Source organism: Oncorhynchus mykiss, chromosome 16 (assembly GCF_057628025.1).
Source record: "Oncorhynchus mykiss isolate SJ-2025 chromosome 16, ASM5762802v1, whole genome shotgun sequence".
Classification (NCBI taxonomy): domain Eukaryota; kingdom Metazoa; phylum Chordata; class Actinopteri; order Salmoniformes; family Salmonidae; genus Oncorhynchus; species Oncorhynchus mykiss.
The window spans coordinates 15,712,226-15,731,286 of record NC_143037.1 but is presented as its reverse complement, the minus strand read 5'-3'; the positions used below and the strand labels follow the sequence as shown (position 1 = coordinate 15,731,286).

Sequence of the window (19,061 nt, the reverse complement as noted above, 5' to 3'; positions counted from 1 at the left end):
ATGTTACAGTTTACATAGCCCTGGCCATAAATGGATGTTGCATTTTACTTTATGGGTTGATTATGTAGGCTTACTCTAACCCATTGCTTTCTACTACAGATAATAATACGATTTAGGTTATAGCTTTACATTATAAACCAAAGTCTGTCAGATTTCCAGTCATTCCGATTCATTTTAATACCCCTTGATCTTCAAGAATAGGACTTGGAAATATGAACGACTTATTAGCCTACTCTGTTGTTTATGGTTTTGTTGTCATGGAGGACTAATTGGGCTCATTGCTTCGAGTTGAAAAAGAAGTGCTGCTCTCATGGAATAGCATGCTCTGAGCACTACCAAAAAGTGCTATTTGCATGTGAAAGATGTATGCCATATGCTGCATTTTCTATAGGCCTATTGTTTGTGTTTTTGTTGGTGACACTTTGATATCTCAATAATTGGCAGCTGTTTAAAGGGCAAACCCACAGTTGAAACTATAACAAAGCAACTAACCCCGCCTTTGTTTTAGTCAAAAGAGAGATGGGCCTGGAGAAATGTAACCACTCTCAGATTAATAGACAGAGCTCCAAGGACTGACCATCCATGATGTCAACATTATTGTTTTAACCATGTGTTGAGGCTGTACAGTGTTTGTTTACATTTACAATGTTTACAAACATTGGAGGAAAAACAAGCTTTAATATAACTTTATAAGTTATATTCTTCAAGAATCAATGGGTCCATATATCATTCATTTACAAGTCAAAATATGGATGTACTGTAGCAACTACAGATTTCCCCTCTAAGTGCGTCCATTAGGTCTATGGACTTTTTAAAGTCACTACGAATTAGATTGAGCAATATATATATATATATTTTTTAAGTACTCGTCACATTTGGACAGAAAAATGGTCCAATTCACGCATTAATCAAGATAACAACCCTGGTCATTGCTACTGTCTGGCGGGCTCACTAAACACAAATGCTTAGTTTGTAAATGATGACTGAGCATTGGAGTGTTCCCCTGGTTGTCCATAATAAAAAATCATTAAAAAGGAAATTGTGCAGTCGGGTTTGCTTAATATAAGGAATTTGAAATTATTTATACTTTTACTTTTGATACGTATGTGTATTTAAAACCAAATACTTTTAGACTTTTGCTCAAGTAGTATTTTACTGGGTGTCTTTCACCTTTACTTGAGTCATTTTCTATTAATGTATTTGTCCTTATACTTAGTATGACAATTGAGCACTTTTCCCAGCACTGTTATAAAGTAGGAACTACCTCAGACGTCTATGAAGATAGGCTGGGATCAGCACTATGCAGCTGTTGCAAATACACATTTCTCACTGGCTGTCCACTGGTGGCAAAACCAGTGATTTGAAAGGCAGCTTAAACTTCTTCTATTCAACCATTATTAGGTTAAAATACACATACACTGTACATTTGTGAACAGCCATCCACAAAATCTGCAAGGGGCAAATAGGCCTAGCTAAATGAGATTGCAGCAGTGTGATTCACATAAATACTCTTTGTAGATATGTGACCGACCAGCTCGATTCGGTCTTATGTAGCAACGATTTAAATGGTATTTTTTAGATTTTGATAAAAGTAGAGACTCAGAGCTAGAAAACGGTATATCAGATACTACAGTTGAGGAACAATGGGAAAGTAATTCTTCTTTGAATGTTGATAAACTTGTAACTTCGATTTTGAGAAAATGGACCTTAAATGTTTGGTACCTACTTGAGAGCTCTTCTTTGTCTACACCCATTCAGCATCGTCCACACCCTCTTAAGCTCGAGCCCCACCCATCTCTTTAAGGATTCACATGAGGCTATGTATTAAACAAAAAAAGATTTCAAGACTAAAGGCTGGCTTATGCTATGGGTGTGTTCATAAATTTAATCTGGAGTGTCGGAGTGTTCGTAAACTCAGAGCGTTGTCAGACTGTCCGTTTCTAAATGCAGAGCGTTGTCAGACTGTCTGTTCGTAAATGCAGAGCGTTGTCAGACTGTCCGTTCGTAAATTCTGAGCGTTGTCAGACTGTCCGTTCGTAAAGTAGGGTTGATCCGAGCGTTCTAACTTAACAACAGCAGTCAAGCACCCAAGCTAACTGGCTAACGTTGGCTAGCTTGCTAGCTACTTCCAGACAACAGCTCACTCTGACCATTTTACTTGCCCTGGCAGAGCTGGTTAGGCTGTTTTTGTGTTATCCAGAGCATTGGTGACTGCAACTGTGCTGCTGGCAAAAATGTAATTACGCTTATTTGCCAATGTTTACTGACACCGTCCATATTCAACAGGTGTTGAGCGTTCATAAATTCATCAGTTATTCTGCGCTCTGGCACACTCAGACGAGACTGCTCTGAAATCAACGTAGATAGCCAGAGTGAATTTACCAGCTACGTCTATCAACAGTTTTCACAGGGACATCATAAAACATTCTATTGAAATATTAACTTGCATAGTGGAATCTTTTGTTTAGACATGTAGCTAGCTAACTAAACAATGAACCATAATCCCAACTCATAACATTACTACCCTGCATGAATCTGCAGGTAGTTAACCAACCAGGTTCAATGTTAGATAGCTAACATGAATGGATGCTTTTCTCTCTCTGTCATGGATGCCATGGTTGCCCTTAGATTGAAGATGTAATCCGTACAGGTGTTTTATACAACAGCCTTCTGTGTGTTCTCTTTTCGACTCTGTCTGCATATTTGCAATGAAATGCCAGAATTTTCTCCATCTCCTTAGCTATCATACTATAATTCCACTGATTTCAAAACCTGGTCCTCCAGAAAGTGGAGAGCAACACTTATGCAGTTCTACTACGTGATATCTTTCAAAAAAGCCACGTTAGAAAGGATTACCTACACACACTGACCAGCTCATATTATAGATAGAAGCTTTCTACATGGCAGACCAATCCGAACTCCGAACTCATCTCTCAGCATGTCCAACCCCTCATTATCTCAGCCAATCATGGCTAGCAGGAAGGTTGCTGACTTTTTCCATGGCTAAACCAACTAGGCTCGTAATTTAACCATTTAATTTGTATTTACAGATGGCAGACAAGTTTGTTATTAAAGCACATGAAAGATCACATGTTCCAGAAGGCATTACTGCCCAAAAAATCATTTTGATAAAAATAAAAAAAAGTTTATGTTCAACTGACGCTCCTGTGAAGTATTGATGCGCCACATATGCCTAGTTTCCTGAAACAAGTCACATATCAATAACAAGTGATATCTGTATCTCCCAGCCCGTAGGCTTAACTCCTTAACTCCAAGCGTGGATAATCTTTTGCTGCCGACAGCAGTCGCACCATTGGAAGACATAGCTTGGACTGTAGCCTACAAAAGCTTATTCATCAGAAGCATTTGGTGATTTGTCATAGTGGTCTCTGACTTGTGGTCTGTCTCGCTCAGGCGAAACGAACTTCAACTCGTGCTTTTTTTTAATGCTGATTTGAATGTCATTGAGAAAACAGAAAAGGTGTCAAATATTTTTTTCTCTCTTAAACATCCTTACTTAATTTAAAAGTAATCCTAGAAGTAGTCATCTAGTTTTTCAAAAGTATCTATAATCCGATTAGAATATTTTAGTTGTTAATGTAACAGATTTGATTTGTTACAATACAGATTACAAGTAATCCTGTTACTCCCCAACCCTGCCCATGTGTGTGTGTATTTTTATGTGTGTATACATTATGCAGTCACGTGTGTGTGTGTGTGTGTGTGTGTGTTGGGAGAAGCATGTGAAGCTAGGCTTGTGAGGCTCCTTCCCAGAAACATAATTCCCTAAAGAGGGACATCTCCAGATGTGTGGAATACTGAGACTAATTGCGAAACCCTCTCTAGGAGGCTGGTCCTCCTAGCATTCCTCTGTATGTGGAATCAATGTCAAAATACTACAGGGGAGATAGAGTGTGAGACTCCCAATGGACTGTTTGTGTGACATATCTGCTGGGAATATGAATGTATGGGTTTCTGAACGGACTCAGAGGAAATGACCTACGTACAGTGTGGCAAAATGGCATAGAAACACCTCATAAATTCCCTGAACTTCATCATAAATACAACCCTCAAATGCCAATGTCTAATAGCTCTACATATTGCTTGTTAAGGATGCAGGGAGGTTGGGATAGTGTTCTTCTGCATTGGCACATCTCTCTTCCTTGGGTTGGCATTAGTACAAACACCAAGCCACTTATCCCTAACGAGCAGAGCCCCTACCAACCGCCAATCAAAGGCGTGAAAGCACTGGCACAGGCTGATCGTGTAATTATGTGGGCCCACTAGCTAAATGGCTAATAACTGTTTGCAGGAGTTAGAGTGCCCAGGCAGAGCTGTTAAGACCAGGGTTTGGAGACAGACAACTCTCTCTCATTCTTTCTCTCCCCACATGGTCTGTGATTACCTAACCTGATTCCAGTGGTGTAAAGTACTTAAGTAAAAAATACTTTGAAGTACTACTTAAGTTGTTTTTTGGGTATCTGTACTTTACTTTACTATTTATATACAGTACCAGTCAAAAGTTTGCACACACCCACTCAAGAGTTTTTCTTTATTTTTTTTTACTATTACATTGTGGAATAATAGTGAAGACATCATAACTATGAAATAACACATATGGAATCATGTAGTAACCAAAAAAGTGTTCAACAAATGACAAAATATATTTAATATTTTTGATTCTTTGAAGTAGCCACCCTTTGCCTTGATGTCAGCTTTGCTGGGGGTGCTTTGCTGTTGACACTGTCTGTGATTTATTTAGAATTCAAGGCACACTTAACCAGCATGGCTACCAGAGCATTCTGCAGCGATATGCCATCCCATCTGGTTACGCTTAGTGAGACTATCATGTGTTTTCCAACAGGACAAGTCTGTTGGGAAAGCATTCCAGGTGAAGCTAGTTGAGAGAATGCCAAGAGTGTGCTAAGCTGTCATCAAAGCAATCGGTACTTTGAAGAATTTAAAATGTAAGATATTTTGATTTAACACTTTCTTGGTTACTACATGATTTATTTCATGTGTTATGTGTTACTTCATAGTTTTGATGTCTTCACTGTTATTCTACAATGTAGAAAATTGTTTAAAAAATCTGAGTTGTAAAGAAAAAGACATCTCAGACTGGCCAATAAAAAAAAAAGATTAAGATGGGCAAAATAACACAGACACTGGACAAAGGAACTGTGCCTAGAAGGACTGCATTCCGGAGTCGCCTCTTCACTGTTGACGTTGAGACTGGTGTTTTGCGGGTGCTATTTAAGGAAGCTGCTAGTTGAGGACTTGTGAGGCGTCTGTTTGTCAAACTAGACACTCTAATGTACTTGTCCTCTTGCTCAGTTGTACACCGGGGCCTCCCACTCCTCTTTCTCTTCTGGTTAAAGCCTGTTTACGCTGCTCTGTGAAGGGGGTAGTACACATCGTTGTACAAGATCTTCAGTTTCTTGGCAATTTCTCGCATGGAATAGCCTTCATTTCTCAGAACAAGAATAGACTGAGGAGTTTCAGAAGAAAGTTATTTGTTTCTAGCCATTTTGAGCCTGTAATCGAACCCATAAATGCTGATGCTCCAGATACTCAACTAGTCTAAAGAAGGCCAGTTTTATTGCTTCTTTAATCAGATCAACAGTTTTCAGCTGTGCTAACATCATTGCAAATGTTTTTTCTAATAATCAATTAGCCTTTTAAAATGATAAACTTGGATTAGCTAACACAACGTGCCATTGGAACACAGGAGTGATGGTTGCTGATAATGGGCCTATGTAGATATTCCATTAAAAATCAGCCGTTTCCAGCTACAATAGTCATTTACAACATTAACTATGTCTACACTGTATTTCTGATCAATTTGATGTTATTTAATGGACCAAAAAAATGATATTTTCTTTCAAAAACAAAGACATTTCTAAGTGACCCCAAACCTTTAAAAGGTAGTGTATATATAGATTGTTCTACTCAAGCATGACAACTGGGTACTTTTCCCACCACTACCAGATGCCATGCAGTATTTCGTAAGAGACAGGAGATGAGAGGCCCAATGGTGTGTGTGTGTGTGTGTGTCTACATGAACATGTCACTTTGAGAACACACGTAGAGGTGTGTGCATAAACAAAAGAGAGGATGGGAAAGTTAGTGAGGATGTTAAGTTTGACATTTAACCATCATAACTCATCCTGATTTGAAAGAGGGAAAATGTTGTGGAAGGATAATAGAGCAGAGCAGGATTAAAGAGAGAGAGAGAGAGAGAGGTGGAATAATTATCCATTGAAAATGCTGTTTAGTACGGTATTCGTCTCAATCACTCCTTATAAGTGAGTCCACCCTGCTGTAAGGGTTAAGTGTATGCTGTGCTCTCTGTGGTGTCTTAAGCTGGGTGATGTGGACCCTGTACCTGGCCAATCTGCTGTTGGCTGACTGAGCAGCGCTGGGCTGAACAGCTGGGCTGCTATTGTTGGAGCAGTGTAGTGGATGCCTGGAGTACTGGAGGAGTGGGCCAGAGAAGTGCAGGCAGGTGCACAGATAGGGCTCTACCTGTGCAGAGCACATTCCCCTTTGCCCTTCCAGTCTCCAAAGTGCTCTTTGGTATAATATTTACAAAAATGGTATACTTTTTTGTCGTTGTTTTTCTGAACTCACTGCCCTCAAGTCGTCGTTAAATTCTCATCTATGCTCAGGCGAGCGTATCCAAATTAGTAACCAGAAAGGATTTGTTTCATTTCCTCCAGTTTTGCATGGCAAAAACAGAGTAGGCCTACATTTATCATCCATAGGAAATTCGCCAAAAATAAGGTCTGTGGTCAACACAGGCTTAGGAGATCTTATATTTTTTGTTATACGAGACAATCTTCATCAGCTAACATCACTTTTTGTGAATTTTGAAGAATTTACGTAATTAAAAAAAGCCCAAATCTAATGTATTTATATAGCCCTTCTTACATCAGCTGATACATCAAAGTGCTGTACAGAAACCCAGCCTAAAACCCCAAACAGCAAGCAATGCAGGTGTAGAACGAAAAACTCCCTAGAAAAGGCCAAAACCTAGGAAGAAACCTAGAGAGGAACCAGGCTATGAGGGGTGGCCAGTCCTCTTCTGGCTGTGCCGGGTGGAGATTATAACAGAACATCGCCAAGATGTTCAAATGTTTATAAATGACTAGCATGGTCAAATAATAATAATCACAGTAGTTGTTCACAGTAGTTGTGCACAGTAGTTCATAGCCGATCATTGAGAGTATCTCTACCGCTCCTGCTGTCTCTAGAGAGTTGAAAACAGCAGGTCTGAGACAGGTAGCATGTCTGGTGAACAGGTCAGGGTTCCATGGCCGCAGGCAGAACAGTTGAAACTGGAGCAGCAGCACGGCCAGGTGGACTGGGGACAGCAAGGAGTCATCATGCCAGGTAGTCCTGAGGCATGGTCATAGGGCTCAGGTCCTCCGAGAGAGAGAAAGAAAGAGAGAATTAGAGAGAGCATACTTAAAATCACACAGGACACTGGATAAGACAAGATAAATACTCCAGATTTAACAGACAGACCCTAGCCCCCCGACACATAAACAGGAGACAGGAGGAGTCAGGAGACACTGTGGCCACATCCGATGATACCCCCGGACAGGGCCAAACAGGATGGATATAACCCTACCCACTTTGCCAAAGCACAGCCCCCACACCACTAGAGGGATATCTTCAACCACCAACTTACCATCCTGGAACAAGGCCGAGTATAGCCCACAAAGATCTCCGCCACGGGTCAACCCATAAAGCACATTAAGGCTTCATAATTCATAAAGGTCATGTTTACTGACTGGTATTATCTCGTAGAACAAAACGTACATGTCTCCTAAGCCTGTGTTAACCTCAGACCTATTCTTTCCCGATTCATTTTTCCAATAGAAACGGCTGAACGAACCAGAGTTTTAGGACTACAAGCCGGCGAGCTCTATGACAGGCTAAATTAGCACAGCTATAGTGCGAGCGCGTGAACACGTGCATGTGCGTGCGCGGGGGCTCACAAGTTTTGTGCAACTCCTTTTTGGGGTGTCTCGGGTCCAAAGTTTTTTGAAAACCACAGGGATACATGATAGTGGCAACAAATGGAGTTGGGTTGGATATAGTCATGGTAGGTTAAAGTACAGTGTATTTCATACCATCTTCTCTTTTGACTGGAATTGTGTTGGTCATTGTTAGTAAATGCAGCATATGTTCAAAATAGTTTTGCTAAATACTTTACTCATCAGATTGTTCCCTCTTCTTTTAATAATTGCTCAAGAAATCTGTGACAGCGGTTGCAGAATTTTTATTTTTTTGGGGGGGAGGGGTGTCCTTTTTTGTTGTTGAGCATATGCCCCCCAGAATGTCTGTGCATGGCCCTGGAGCAGTCTACTGGGGCCCTGGAGTACTGGAGGTGTGGGCTGGAGCAGTGTACTGGGGCCCTGGAGTACTGGAGGTGTGGGCTGGAGCAGTCTACTGGGGCCCTGGAGTACTGGAGGTGTGGGCTGGAGCAGTCTACTGGGGCCCTGGAGTACTGGAGGTGTGGGCTGGAGCAGTGTACTGGGGCCCTGGAGTACTGGAGGTGTGGGCTGGAGCAGTGTACTGGGGCCCTGGAGTACTGGAGGTGTGGGCTGGAGCAGTGTACTTGGGCCCTAGAGTACTGGAGGTGTGGCCTGGAGCAGTGTACTGGGGCCCTGGAGTACTGGAGGTGTGAGCTGGAGCAGTATACTGGGTCTGGGCTGGGAGTTGTATAGTCAGCCAGCATGTCTGCCTCTAATCAGGAGCAATGACAAGGCCCTGCTCGGAACCTAGCAGCGAACTGCCATAGAGGTTTATACTGTAACAATGCAGAGAGAGAGAGAGGCAGAGAGAGAGAGAGAGAGAAAGAGAGAGAGAGAGCCTGAGCTCAACACACATTCAGTATACAGTAGGTTCACACCATAACAGAGAGAGAGAGAATGGCCTGATATGCACCCAGCAAACACATTCCTGTACTCAGTTTTAGCCAAAGGCTTGTTAATCTCATTTCCAGGTTGAAGAATTTACAAACTAGCAGCCCATTTTCTTATCCAGTTGTACGCTCTGTTTCAGTTTCAGTTTGGCCTTAGTTTCGTATCGGCAGGGGAAGAGGATTGTCGGGAAAATGTGTTCATTGGCAAAATGTATCCAACTTGAGTCCATATTTCCTATTTTGGTTGCAGTGGACAACAAATGGGGAGCAGTGTTTCATGTGAGCAAAACTAGGAAGTGGTTTGGATAGGGTGCTTGGCTCGTTGACATGGTTACAGTAATCTGAGCGTATGACGTCTGTAGTGTAGTGTAGACTTCTGTCTGTGGAGAGACAGTGCTGGCCTGGACAAATATGATTAGGCCTTGTTACGGTTTACCTCACTAGTACTGCCCAGTCTAACTTAGTCTAGCCCAATGAACATGAACACAGGAGCACAGCCAATAGGAGGGCAGAAATCGGATTTTATCAGGAAGCTGCGTGAACCAGGGTGTACATCTCACATGACTCACATGACTGCTTTAACAAAGAAAATTGAATATGGACCTAGCCATGGCTGGAGCTGGGCTAGTCCAGGGGGTTGGCTTAGAGTTAGGGCCAGTGAGGTAGGGCCTGTGGGGTTAGGGCCAATGGGGTAGGGCCAGTGAGGTAGGACCTGTGGGGTAGGGCCAGTGAGGTAGGACCTGTGGGGTAGGGCCTGTGGGGTTAGGGCCAGTGAGGTAGGACCTGTGGGGTTAGGGCCAGTGAGGTAGGGCCTGTGGGGTTAGGGCCAATGGGGTAGGGCCAGTGAGGTAGGACCTGTGGGGTTAGGGCCAGTGAGGTAGGGCCTGTGGGGTTAGGGCCAGTGAGGTAGGGCCTGTGGGGTTAGGGCCAGTGAGGTAGGGCCTGAGGGTTAGGGCCATTGAGGTAGGGTCTGTGGGAGTGGGATAGGGCCTGTGGGGTTATGGGCCAGTGGGGTTAGGGCCAGTGAGGTAGGACCTGTGGGGTTAGGCCCAGTGAGGTAGGACCTGTGGGGTTAGGCCCAGTGAGGTAGGGTCTGTGGGAGTGGGATAGGGCCTGTGGGGTTATGGGCCAGTGGGGTTATGGGCCTGTGGGGTTATGGGCCTGTGGGGTAAGGGCCAGTGGGAGTGAGATAGGGCCTGTGGGCTTATGGGCCAGTAGGGTTATGGGCCTGTGGGGTTATGGGCCTGTGGGGTAAGGGCCAGTGGGGTTATGGGCCAGTGGGGTTATGGGCCAGTGGGGTTATGGGCCAGTGGGGTTATGGGCCTGTGGGGTAAGGGCCAGTGGGGTAAGGCCCAGTGAGGTAGGGTCTGTGGGAATGAGATAGGGCCTGTGGGGTTATGGGCCTGTGGGGTTATGGGCCTGTGGGGTTATGGGCCTGTGGGGTTATGGGCCAGTGGGGTTATGGGCCAGTGGGGTTATGGGCCTGTGGGGTTATGGGCCAGTGGGGTTATGGGCCAGTGGGGTTATGGGCCAGTGGGGTTATGGGCCAGTGGGGTAAGGGCCAGTGGGGTTATGGGCCAGTGGGGTTATGGGCCTGTGGGGTTATGGGCCAGTGGGGTTATGGGCCAGTGGGGTTATGGGCCAGTGGGGTTATGGGCCAGGGGGGTTATGGGCCAGTGGGGTAAGGGCCAGTGGGGTTATGGGCCAGTGGGGTTATGGGCCAGTGGGGTTATGGGCCTGTGGGGTAAGGGCCAGTGGGGTAAGGCCCAGTGAGGTAGGGTCTGTGGGAATGAGATAGGGCCTGTGGGGTTATGGGCCTGTGGGGTTATGGGCCTGTGGGGTTATGGGCCTGTGGGGTTATGGGCCAGTGGGGTTATGGGCCAGTGGGGTTATGGGCCTGTGGGGTTATGGGCCAGTGGGGTTATGGGCCAGGGGGGTTATGGGCCAGTGGGGTTATGGGCCAGTGGGGTTATGGGCCAGTGGGGTTATGGGCCAGTGGGGTAAGGGCCAGTGGGGTTATGGGCCAGTGGGGTTATGGGCCAGTGGGGTTATGGGCCAGTGGGGTAAGGGCCAGGGGGGTTATGGGCCAGGGGGGTTATGGGCCAGTGGGGTTATGGGCCAGTGGGGTTATGGGCCAGTGGGGTTATGGGCCAGGGGGGTTATGGGCCAGGGGGGTTATGGGCCAGTGGGGTTATGGTCCAGTGGGGTTATGGGCCAGGGGTTTATGGTCCAGTGGGGTTGTGGGGTTATGGGCCAGTGGGGTTATGGGCCAGTGGGGTAAGGGCCAGTGGGGTTATGGGCCAGTGGGGTTAGGGCCAGTAGGGGTGTGGAGTACTGCTCCTAGAAGGCTCAGTGACCACGCCCTGGTCTGTATGAATGTGTTCTACCTTTTTAAGATGATATTGATGAGGGCTATATGCTACTGCGCTCTCTGTTAAATCATTCTGACCCTAGCTTTGCATCTCAGGGGTAGGATCATGTTACAGGGATAGTTATCTAATAGTTGGTTGCACCAGATGTTTTATGTAATACCCTCTCTACCCATGAGCGAGAAATGAACATCCCTCCCCAAAAAATAAAGTACAAAACAGGCTGTGTTTTTAGTTAGTTGGTTTGTTGTGATTGGCTGTGGCGGGGGTGGCTGGGGTGGGGGTGCGGTCGGAGACGCTCTCTCCTTGGGTTTACTCTTATTGGTGGTGGTTGCTAGGACGGCAAGCTGCCCTCCAGAGCCATCAGCCTGGTGAGTGATTCAATATATCCCAAATGGGCACCCCATCCCCTACATAGTGCCCTGCGTTTGACCAGGGCTCACAGGAATCTCGTCAAGAGTAGGGCACTATATAGGGAATAGGGTTCTATTTGAGGCGCAACCAGTGTGTCCCGAGGGAGCAATGATCTTCAGTGTATATAAATACAGTGCAGTACAGGACACTCCGTACACACAGGGAGGGAGAGGGAGGGAGCAGGGAGCTGCGGTTCTGGTCGGACTGACACTGACTCGCCGTTGTCGTAGTACGCTTGCCTCCTGATGGGAATGAGTCAGCATGGCAGATTTAACCATAGAAATGAATACAGAGCTCAATGGATTGGATTGGCACCATTGGGTGTTGTACAAGATAAGGCCAGAAGGCTTGCTGCTGACATTTCTGTGACTGGACGCTCGTTGAGTCACTGTTCTAAAGGGGTCAAGGGTGAAATCTCTGCCTAAATTCAGGCTGTTGTGTTGTAACTCTCTACAGACCATTCCTGGGGAGTATGTAGAGTTGTCTTAGAACACTTAACAGCATGATAAATAACTCAGTTTGTCCCTGTTTTTACCCCTGTGCTGTTTCCCATTAGCATATTTCTCAACCAGGCTAACTCCTGGACTGAATAGCTTTGCAGGGGGTTCTTCGAGTGAAGTGCTCTCTCACTTTCTCGTTTTCTTGGAAACGCTGTATTGGTTGTCAGGGCAACTGGTTAGCACTGCTGAAAGCCATTGGATGATTCTGTTTTGTTTTCGGATGGGGAGAGGGCACAATGGGAACAACAGGGTGAAGGTAGACTCTTTCGACCTTCACTCTGCTTTTTCGACGGTAAACCAAATGAACAACTTTGTAATTAAACATGATCATTTTCTCACGCTCTGGATATTGCTAAATCATGATGTCGTCATCCACACAATAGGCCACAGTTATAGTACAATAACAAATACAAACCACATGCTCATACTTTTTGATTCTCAGAAAAAGGCATGCGAAATGAAAGTGACAATGCTCGAAGATTAGGACATTTCTAATCAAGGATAATTTCTCTTTCCTATCTCTCAGGTGCGTAACAAATGCCTTGGCGAGTCAGAATGCCTGGAGCAAATTAAACAACAGGGAATTCCGGTAAGGAACCTGTAGAATGTCAAACTGATGACACCCTTTGGTTCACACAATGAATCCTCAAACTTACATGATGACGTAGTTAACCATGGATTTAATCCATTGTGTTCATGGCACATCATTTAGCACTTCGCATATTTGTAGAACAATCAATCAAAGATACCTAAAGTACCACATAATCCAATAAACATTTGACCTCCTTTTAGAAGGTGACCTATTGCTTTAATGTAATTAGTTATAGAGATATCCCTTCAAATGAGGTGCAGGTCTTGGGTGCTCTGAGTTTAACGTTAGAGACGACACAGGCTTTGATTCTCCTTCCTTTCAATTACATTTACTGGCCAAGACCTGACACTCTACAGTATCTCTCTCTGTTTCTCTCTCTCCCTCTTGCCTGCTCTACTGACATACCAGACCTAGCTCATGAAAAGGTCCTGGCTCTGTGGCTAACATGGAGGTTTTATATCTGTTCTGTTGTGTTCTATGACGGGCTGGAAATATGAACTCCAGTTGGGCCCCATGTGCTCCTGCATATCTACACAACACTCAGTGAATATGTTTTCTCACTCTCACACACTCTCTGTATTTCTCTCTTTCTCTTGGTGTGAAGACAGGTACCAAACGCTGACAACATCCTTCTATATGGGGTAAATTCTATTTTACTCTTTGAAGGTGTGTGCAGAGTGCTCAAGGGAAGAAATATGAACAAGGGATGAGTTGAAGGAGAAGTGCTCAGGGGAAAAGAGATGAACAAGGGAGGAGTAGTGAAAGGAGGAGTGCTCAGGGGAAGAGAGATGAACAAGGGAGGAGTAGTGAAAGGAGGAGTGCTCAGGGGAAAAGAGATGAACAAGGGAGGAGTAGTGAAAGGAGGAGTGCTCAGGGGAAGAGAGATGAACAAGGGAGGAGTAGTGAAAGGAGGAGTGCTCAGGGGAAGAGAGATGAACAAGGGAGGAGTAGTGAAAGGAGGAGTGCTCGGGGGAAGAGAGATGAACAAGGGAGGAGTAGTGAAAGGAGGAGTGCTCAGGGGAAGAGAGATGAACAAGGGAGGAGTAGTGAAAGGAGGAGTGCTCAGGGGAAGAGAGATGAACAAGGGAGGAGTAGTGAAAGGAGGAGTGCTCGGGGGAAGAGAGATGAACAAGGGAGGAGTAGTGAAAGGAGGAGTGCTCGGGGGAAGAGAGATGAACAAGGGAGGAGTAGTGAAAGGAGGAGTGCTCGGGGGAAGAGAGATGAACAAGGGAGGAGTAGTGAAAGGAGGAGTGCTCGGGGGAAGAGAGATGAACAAGGGAGGAGTAGTGAAAGGAGGAGTGCTCGGGGGAAGAGAGATGAACAAGGGAGGAGTAGTGAAAGGAGGAGTGCTCGGGGGAAGAGAGATGAACAAGGGAGGAGTAGTGAAAGGAGGAGTGCTCGGGGGAAGAGAGATGAACAAGGGAGGAGTAGTGAAAGGAGGAGTGCTCGGGGGAAGAGAGATGAACAAGGGAGGAGTAGTGAAAGGAGGAGTGCTCAGGGGAAGAGAGATGAACAAGGGAGGAGTAGTGAAAGGAGGAGTGCTCGGGAGCCTGGTGGCGGATCACTTTTTTTATTTTATTCCTCCTTTCACCAGTACTGACTGACTGACTGACTGGCGGGCGGGCGCTGACTGGTCTCTAGACACATCTGTTCTCTCCTGCTTCCTCCCTAATCCCTTCTTTCATCTCCCAGGTCACCGCCACCTCCTCAGTGACAAACACTCTGCCATGGTAATGGCAGGAATACAAGACAGCCGTGAAGTCAATTCGGCCCTGGTGTATAACGTGTGTGTGCGTGCATGTCTGCGTTTGTGTATGTATGTGTGTTTCATGGTGGAAGAAGAGGAGTTTGGGAGTCTAGCTCTTTGCCTCTCTTGTCTTGCAAGAGAGGCAAAATGAAGAGCTACGGTGCTATCTTACTCATCCAAAACAAACAACCGTACATCATGTACTGTACGATACACCAGGGACTATTACGTTTCTGTTGGCGGTGAGGTGGCATTAGATTAACTGTGGTATTTTATGCATACATTTAGCGGAACATCCAAACCCACAAATGGTAATGACTTGAAATGGCAAATGAAGGGTAATGACTTGAAATGTCGGAGTATTTGTGTCGCTTTGCTCACTTCCTCCCTCTCTCTTCTTGATGCAGGACGTGATATGAAGAAATGGTGTGAGGACAAGACCCCCAAGCCTCTCCCTCTACTGAAAGCTGAGTGGGACAGAGAGGGTGTGAAGAAAGACGCCCCCCTCTACCCCTTAGTCCTGAAGAGAAACGAATTAACCAGTTGAAAGAGAGTGACTCACACTCTCCTCTCTGCTCATCCATCCCATCCCTCATTCCATCTGGTTTGTATTTCTTTGGATGTTTCTCCACCTCCAGCCTCTGGGTAGTAACAGCGCCAAGGCCCAGATGGCTGCCGACCCAGCCCCACCACGGAGAGCGTACACTGGGTTGGAAAACGCCTGGGCTTGCCTCTTGGCTGGAGTATGGATGGTGGGGTATGGTTGGGAAGGGAAGGGCGGACTTGGCTGGTAATGGGACTTGGATGGACTACACTCCGGCGCCGACGCAACATCCATCGATCATCCATCGCATTCATTGGTAGTTGATACCCTCCGTGCTGAGGGCGAGAGCCCAGTCGTGTTGAGGGGTGTTGCGGCGTGGACAGTCAGAGAGGACGCCACAGACTGGCCAGACGTCCCCCAGATCAGTAACTGAGACTGGCATCTCATGGAACTGGCGCGGGCATCAGTACCAGACTGGTAAACTGGCATGAGAAACTATTTTAGCATCTAAATACCATGTCTAAATGTAATGGTTTTCAGCTCTAGAAGTCAGCATGGAGAACCTGATTGGTGCTGTATTGTACTCTGTTTTTAACAGACAAGAGCCATATGATATCAGGACGACCTACTTTTAATGACACACTTGCATTTGAAGCTCAAAGGGAGTACACACTGGTGAAGGAAGTATGGCTTATGTTTGTTTACGTCCAAATGCTTTGGAGAAAGGTGAAGTGGTCACATCCTATGGCAGACGATCCTTTCTTTAAGGGAGAGAAGAGAGAGAGAGAGGGAGGGAGAAAGTAAAGGAGTGGTGCCTGAGGGGCAGTCCTTTGTTTCGTTTTGTTTATTCCTCCACGTGTCTAAATAAAAAAGGCCTCGGCGGAACCCTAGTGCCTTGGAGTTCTTTGTTCCCACCGACAGCAACTTTGTGACAATTCCCATGCAGTGTGTTTCTAAGGGGGGTGGGGGGTCTATATTCAAAGCCTGCTCTACTGCTGAGGAATAGTCATTGTGGGGGAATCAAGACTTGGGAGCGGGGATTAGAAAGCACTGGGGGCTGAGCAAGGGGGGTTAAGCTTAGTTTGATGGCATTTTTATTGTGTAGTTTGATTAGCATGTCCCCCCCCCAACACAACACAGCGGGTTTTCTCACACGCCAGTCATGGGGAGAAAAATGACTTCTCTCTTTAGCACTCATCTCACTCCCGCTCCATAGCCCTGAATGGAATGGCCCAACAAAAGGTGACATAATTTGTACCCAGGATCATATTGCCCGATTAGGGGCCTCCTTGATGACATCATGACCCAGTCGCTTTCAACCCTTCCCTGGGATGCTGGGTTGGCAAGGAAGCGAGTACTTCACTTGAATTAGTCATAGTTTGATGGCCTGTAAAGTTTGATATGGCTGTGCTTGCCATAAACAAGTTTGAGGGTGAGTGACATCTTAGCAAAATCAACGACGTGGCTACACAGTGCAGCCTGGGAGACTGGAGGCTTTCAAATTTAATTCAGGTGGGAATTATCTCAGAGGTAAGATTCAATATTTGGGTATGGCAGGTGTACATAACACATACAGTATCAGTCAAAAGTTTGGGCACACCTACTCATTCAAGGGTTTTTCTTTATTTTTACTATTTTCTACATTGTAAAATAATAGTAAAGACATCTAAACTATAAAATAACACATATGGAATCATGTAGTAACCAAAAAAGTGTTAAAAAAGTCCAAATACATTGAATATGTTTGATTCTTCAAAGTAGCCACCCTTTGCTTTGATGACAGCTTTGCCCACTCAACCAACAGTATTGAAGGAGTTCCCACATATGCTGAGCACTTGTTGGCTGCTTTTCCTTCACTCTGCGGTCCAACTCATCCCAAACCATCTCAATTAGGTTGAGGTTGGGTGATTGTGGAGGTCAGGTCCTCTGATGCAGCACTCCATCACTGTCCTTCTTGGTAAAATAGCCCTTACACAGCCTGGAGGTGTGTTGGGTCATTGTCCTGTTGAAAAACAAATAATAGTCCCACTAATCGCAAACCAGATTAGATGGTGTATTGCTGCAGAAGGCTGTGGTAGCCATTCTGGTTAAGTGTGACTTGAATTCTAAATAAATCACAGACAGTGTCACAAGCAAAGCCCCCCACACCATCACACCTCCTCCACCGTGCTTCATGCGGAGATCATCCGTTCACCTACTCTGGGTCTCACAAAGACACAGCAGTTGGAACCAAAAATCGAATTTGGATTCATCAGACAAAAGGACAGATTTCCACTGGTCTAATGTCCATTGCTCGTTTTTCTTGGCCCAAGCAAGTCTCTTCTTATTATTGGTGTCCTTTTGTTTCTTTGCAGCAATTCGACCATGAAGGCCTGATTCCCGCAGTGTCCTCTGAACAGTTGATGTGTTTGTTACTTGAACTCTGTGAAGCATTTATTTTGGCTGCAATCTGAGGTGCAGTTATCTCTAATGAACTTCTCCTCTGCAGCAGAGGTAACTCTGGGTCTTCCTTTCCTGTGGCGGTCCTCATGAGAGCCAATTTCATCATTGCGCTCGATGGTTTTTGTGTAGCTGCACTTGAAGAATCTTTCAAAGTTCTTGAAATGTTCCACATTGACTGACCTTCATGTCTTAAAGTAATGATGAACAGTAATTTCTCTTTTCTTATTTGAGCTGTTCTTGCCATAATATGGACTTGGTATTTTACCAAATAGGGCTATCTTCTGTATACCAACCTTACCTTGTCACAACACAAATGATTGGTTCAAACGCATTAAGAAAATGCAAATGACCTTTTAACAAGGCACACCTGTTAATTGAAATGCATTCCATGTGACTACCTCATGAAGCTGGTTGAGAGAATGCCAAGAGTGTGCAAAGCTGTCATCAAGGAAAAGGGTGGCTACTTTGAAGAATCTCAACTATAAAATATATTTAGATTTGTTTAACACTTTTTTGGTTACTACATGATTCCATATGTGTTATTTCATAGTATGATGTCTTCACTATTATTCTACAATGTAAAATTAAAAATAAAGAAAAACTCTTGAATGAGTGTGTCTTAACTTTTGACTGGCACTGTATGCATACAAACATACTTTACCTATGAACATACCATATGTACATGCATACACACACACACACACACACACACAGGTGCTTGTGACCCACATGCACACATAAACACACTCCTTCACAACCGTCTGCTCTTCCCATGGTGCTTTGTGATTCAGAGATATCCTAGCCACAGCAGGTTCCTCTGAACTCCCAGACCTTCATCAAAGAGGAATGAACAGAGTGTGAGGAAGAAAGGAAACGATGCAGAGAGAGAGAAAATAATATTATTGCTCACTGAGTATTATTATTTTTCCTATTATTATCTATCTGTGACATCATTGATTTGAATATGTCTTATGTTTGCTTTGGCAATTTATGTGGTAGCACTTTCTATGTCAATAAAGCCTTTTTGAATTTGAATTTGAGGGATGCGGAGAGCGAGAAAGAGAGAGGGAGACTGGAGGGGGAGGATTTGCAGTTTTCTTAGTACCGTGTTCCTCTACTGACTGTGTCCAATCACATAACAGGAATTAGCAGCCCCAAATCATGTCTTCTCAGAGCCCAGTGGATCTCAGCTGAGTGTCATTTTCAAAGCAAGATGGAGGGATGAAGACACATTGATAGAGTGGAAGAGAGAGGGGGGGGGAGGAAATAAGGCGAGAGGTAGATGATGTTAAGGACAAAGACAGAGGGAGAGAGGTGGATGATGTTAAGGACAAAGAGATATGGAGAGAGGTGGATGATGTTAAGGACAAAGATGATGATGTTAGGGAGAGGGAGATAAGTGAATGATGTTAGGAAGATGGAGAGAGGTGGATGATGTTAGGGACAAAGAGAGAGGGAGAGAGGTGGATGATGTTAAGGACAAAGAGAGAGAGGGAGAGAGGTGGATGATGTTAAGGACAA

General features: G+C 45.1%; 1 long non-coding RNA gene across 2 annotated transcripts in view; it reads left to right on the top strand.

The window, feature by feature from the left end:
• LOC149976560 (uncharacterized) overlaps positions 1-15,983 on the top strand; it is a 78,845-nt gene extending 62,862 nt beyond the window's left edge. Inside the window, exons 2-3 of one of the 2 annotated variants that reach the window (XR_016487149.1) lie at positions 12,742-12,804; positions 14,962-15,983. This is a non-coding gene — a long non-coding RNA (uncharacterized LOC149976560). The remainder of the gene's footprint in view (positions 1-12,741; positions 12,805-14,961) is intronic. The other variant, XR_016487150.1, reaches the window with a different exon arrangement.
• Positions 15,984-19,061: the final 3,078 nt, after the last annotated feature.